Below are 5,491 nucleotides of genomic sequence, written 5' to 3'. Positions count from 1 at the left end.
GTGACACCACTGATTTCTATGGGGCCGTTTTCCAATACTCAACTTCGTCTCCGTTCAGGCTTCGTTCCCAAAACCAATCCCCGCCTTTGGGACTTAAATTACATCGGATAACTGTCGTTTTGGGTTTTCTCGCACCTTATTTGATGTTTTGTGGCACTATTAGACTGATTACTGCGTTTATACAGGTTCAAAGTCAGCAAGTAAAAAACAGTTGAAGCCAGAGACGGAGCCGAAGTTGAGTATTGGAAAACGGCCTGGGTGACACCTGTCACCTCAGACACGAACGGGTCGCAGAGTACACACAGGGCACTAGACACGCGGCATTGCAGACACGTTGACGTAGACTTCATTTCAAGTCGTTGATTTAAGACTGATCATCTTCTCCGTATTCTGACAAAATTCAAAAATTAGGTGAATGTGAAATATAATTTGAATTCTATGAATAATTATGAAGTACAAGTCGAAAAGGGTTTGCATTCCTTTCCACGTATCAGGCATGCGATTCACACAATATGTTCAAAAGATCAATGGTAATTCAAATGAGGTGGCCGAGGATGGGTAATATAAACAAAAGCTGGAAGGAGTCAGCATCTTTTCAAAGTGGAAATGAAACGAGCCCCTTTTGTATAAATGGGGGTAAGGAATGAGGTTTATAAACTGCTGACTAATACAGAGTGATGGGCGGGAACCCTCTTCGACTTTTACTTCATTATTATTCATAGAATTCAAATTCTATTTCATATTCACATAATTTTTGAATTCTATTACATACCGTAACACTTCGTACAAGTCTTCAGGGGGTTTGCATATTTAAAGCTTATTCGCAAAGGGGCGGGTTTAACAATGCCACATAAATCGTGACTTGACCAAAAATCAAATTGCTGGGGAGAGCCATTAGGAAAGCATCGCTCCTGGGAACATAACAAGAGACACCTTTATGTTGCAATGAATGTGCAATGAGCTCTCCAAGTCAATTATATTAATAATCAAACAGGTACTTTTAATCTCAAATCAATCGGATATGCATCCAATAAATTCAAATTTAAACAAAGATTAAAAACATATTCAAGTTACTGGGGAGTTTTAAGTTTCTCATGAAAGTTCCCCACAATTTTGTGTGGTTTAACTAATAATGTGCCTGTACTAACAATCATGTCTGTAGGGGACATGGGGAAGGCAAATACTTTCTATGGATGGTCTCCTCGTTGCAGAACCCGTGCAACGAATACGGCACGCGCGGGGCCTTGTCATGGCTCGGGCTGGGGGGCGATGACGGCGGCTCCTGAGGATCATCGACGGCGGAGGAGTCCCGCCTCACGTCCCCGGACGTAGAGGCGGCAGGCACAGTGACGAACGCCTTGGCGTAAACGGTCCCGAGTAAGAAGCACAGTACGGCCGATACGATGTGCGGCCAGTAGGTTAGGACAAACGGGGCGAGCGGTAACGCCATGATCGAACATTCATGTGTCAGTGTAACACATAGTGCATTAACTACAGGGAGCGTCTCTTGTTATTGCACTGTGCTTTTTTGGTGGTCGATATACGGAGAGGTGACGTTAGTCTTTTGCCAAGACGTTAGTTATGGTTGGATTAAACGAAAGACTGCTATTTTCACTCGGAAGTAACAAGGATCCTTAATTAAACTCAATAAAACAGAAACAAACTAAGAAAAAACGCGGTGCACCTTTAGCCCGTTATTCATAAAAGGACATTTTAATATACTGTGTAGGCCTTAAGTATTTTGTACGGAGGCCCGTTGGGGCCACGGTGCGTTTCTCTTTCACGGCGGTGCGTTTCTCTTTCGTTGTTGCAAGTAACTCGCGGCCGCAACTTACTTAACTCGCGGTCGCGACTTACTTAAGCGACTTACTTAACTCGCAGCTGCGACGTACGGAAAATGATGATCAACATGTTACAGTTTCCTTTCACTCAGTCTTCGGTGGTTTGACCAATGAATTTTTGAGAAATTATCGTCCAAAACAGACCACTCCTTAAACGAAGGATATTTCCCTGACTGCTAAAAGTAGTCATTTTAAAAAGCATCCCTCTGCAAAATGGCTAAATAGTGCTACTTTCGATTGCATCCGAATTGTTTAGAATTGGAAGCCTGAGTCCAGGCTAGAGGTTCAGCGGCATCTTTGTCCTATTCCCCAAATCCGTGGCGCTCAGAACTCTCTAATATAGAATATCCTGAGTGTATAATTTCGATTAATGAGCTCGGCCGACAGATTTCTGGCCTAATTACGTGGGTGCACCCGTCTTGTCAGGATCAAGATTTGTAATCGTGATAACTAGATCCCACGTTGAAGCAGGAGATGCAAGTAACTGCATCCAGCAAAAGCACCCTCTCATCGGTTAAAAAGAGCCGTGTTGGTTGGTCGTTAGTGTTCAATTTGTTAGCGATGCGACCGTCATGCGGGCATTTCCTAGTCGCTCGCAAGGCAGCGAACAAGTTCGGTTAAGGTTCCGAAAGAAGCCTCCGTTGCTAAGAAAATAGCACCCTCTCTTGGTACGCCACAAGGCCCAAAGGTTGTATAGCGCCCTACATCATCTTCAAGCAGCAGTTCGGGGTTAACGTGAAAGGGGAGAAGCAGACGAATTACTACCGGGAGATCAGCGCCTCCATAGCAACCGGAATCCTGCTGGCAGCTTTGCATGTGAAATGGATTTTTTAGGGAAGAACATTATGTTTTTAAACAAATTTAAAGTGGTCCGTTAGTGAACACTTTTGTTAGTGCCTTGCTACAAGCTTCTGATGGGATGAAACAACGTCGTATTAATTTAACAATTTGAGTTTGCTGAAGGTAGGTCTGTCCCTCATCCGCTCTTTGTAATAGGATTTTTTTCACATTTACATCTTGATAAGATGCCGTCAATTGGATGCGATTTTAGGCGTTGAACGGTCTCTCAAAGCACAGACATGTAGCAGTGGGAAGCAGAGTGCATGCTGATTTCGTTGGGTCTCATTTTCAGAATGCCGGCCTGGTCACCAATGATGAACGCTGGGCCCCGCCTGCGCACTCTGTTAGAGAGACCAATCAGCGAAAAGGTGTTGGCTCTGCTCCCCGTAGGACACCCAGAGGATGGTGCCATGGTGCCTGACTTGCAACCCAAAGCTCTCCAGGAAATCATGGTTCTAAAGTAGCTTACTGTATATAATAGGACTTTGGAAGTCTATCAGATCAGAGAAGTCCTGTAACCTCTTGATTATTATTCTGGCCCTGCTGCCAGTCAGAGTTGTAATGACTCGAGTCAATGACTCGACTCGAGTCCGACTCGAGTGAGTGTCGCATTTTTGGGTGACTCGACTCGAGTCTCTGCTGTAAATGACTCGACTCGAGTCACAAAAATCAGTTACTCGTTACAACTCTGGTATTTAGTTGTACATTTTGGTTAGCAAGACAAATACAGAGAGCTTGGGCCGGTGACCTTATTTACTGAGCAACGGTTTTTTGCTCTTAAGCAAATGATTTGCTTTGGCATCTCTATGAAATTCACACCTGGTGAGGCAAATCTCCAGGGCTTTCTCTTGGGATAAGCAAGACTACTGAAACCTGCAGAGTGATTTTATTGAGTGCAGTTTTTTCACACTTAGCAAATGTTGTGCTTCATTAATAAATAAATTCAAAACAGCAAACAAATTTCTGTCTCTTGATGTTTATTTATTAAGTGTCCAAATGTTTGTGACTCGAACTGACTCGGGCAAAATAAATGACTCGACTAGACTCGAGTCACAAAAATCAGTGACTCGTTACAACTCTGCTGCCAGTCTGGGGTTGTTTTCTCAAAATGACTTTGCCTCTGAATTTACAGATAAACTGCACGCAATTTTGAACCAAGCTGTTTCAAGCTGTTTTTAGGTCGATTTTCTGAGAATGTAAGCATAATTTATTCATGATGACGATGACACACTTTACGGCCAATATATTTATACATGTACAGGTAGTTGTCTGCATTTTATTATTTCTCTCTGCATGAAGTTATGTCAAATCCAAAATATTTTTCTCTTGCAAATATTAATTTTGTATACATTTTCCGATGTCAGGAAAAATTTCACATTTAATAGACTAAACCAAAATGGATTTAGCATTTAAGATTTAGCATTGAGAATTTGAAATTAAAGTTCAATCTTCATATTGTTTTCACTTTTTAGACTTATTGAGCTTACAAATGGTTTGAACAACAACCCATCAAAATGAGGGGAAAAATTTGTTCAGTGAATATTTTTTTCCAGATGTATAATATTTGCAAACACCGTTTCTTTAAGACAGTGAAAATGCTCCCGACTCCAACTTTATAACAGTGTCTTTGAATTAACATATTTTCACAGTATTGTCAATACACCGATAATTTTAAAGGGTGCAACACAATCCAACCTGGCAAAGCTTCAGTCGATTCGGATATCTGGAGGTGTGTTAAATAATTACCTTCACTCTCACTTAAAAGTTAACAGATGGCGCTCTTTACATGTCAGGCTTTCTCACAGTGGCTAGCGAGACAACTCTCATTTTCCGTATAAGGAATGGACCCACATGCGTGGACGGAAATGGTTTCAAAAGCAATGGCTTGGAATCTTCGTTCGATACGTATCCCAAGACTGAAGGTTTCTTGGGGCATACTCCCAAGGAGCATAAAAAGGGATACCAAACCATTCGATCTGGTGCATTTTAAATACTCCAAAGGCACAAAATCGAAGACTTCTGCTTTTTTTCAGAGTAAATCTAGTAATTGGAGGATTGCAGAAGATTGGAAAAGGGTGTTCGCTAGATCCCTCGACCTGTAACCTCCCCCTCGCCCTTGTACACAATGACTGAGTATTGTTTAATTAAATGACAGAATTCGAGTTTTACCATGCTTTCTGAAATAGTTTCAGAAAAATGACATTAAAATGTTGGTACCAATGCAGCGGCTCACGTAACCTTCCCATGACGCATCGTATGACCCGTTACCATCTAATATCCACAACACTGATATCCATTCCTGACACGCGAAGCGTTTTTTAATTAAAATTCGAAACATGAGCGGGAATGACCACTTGAATCGCCCGTATGTTTTCTTTTTACGATCTTTGCCAGGAATAAGTTGTCCTTTACTTCAGCGATACATACCAGGGGAACTTGTGAAAGTGCCGAGCCAGGGAATTAGCAATACATGTATCTAGTTCAGATGGCGCAACAGGATCGATTTTCCTTCTACCACACCAGCTAAGCCAACATTTCCAGGCAGATTCATACTGTTTTTCTGTGCCTTGCCTCCAAGTGACGGCCACTGCATTTGACAGCGTGGGATATTGCTCAGCATTTTTTTTCATATGTCTCTTTTTGACGGGTAACGGCTTTAACCACCCTTTCGGCTAGATTGCCGAAAATCTGAGGGCCTTTGGCTTCACTATCTGTGTAAATGTCTTCGCTGGAAAGAACCTCAAAATCAGCACATGCTGCAGCTTCAGTACCTGCCAGAACACTGGTCAGGTCAAACTCCAACCGAGCTG

The sequence above is a fragment of the Acanthaster planci genome, linkage group LG12 (assembly GCF_054643075.1).
Source record: "Acanthaster planci isolate LZ-2023a linkage group LG12, COTS_SCS, whole genome shotgun sequence".
Lineage (NCBI taxonomy): Eukaryota > Metazoa > Echinodermata > Asteroidea > Valvatida > Acanthasteridae > Acanthaster > Acanthaster planci.
The sequence above is the reverse complement of the archived record's forward strand: the minus strand, read 5'-3'. Positions refer to the sequence as shown.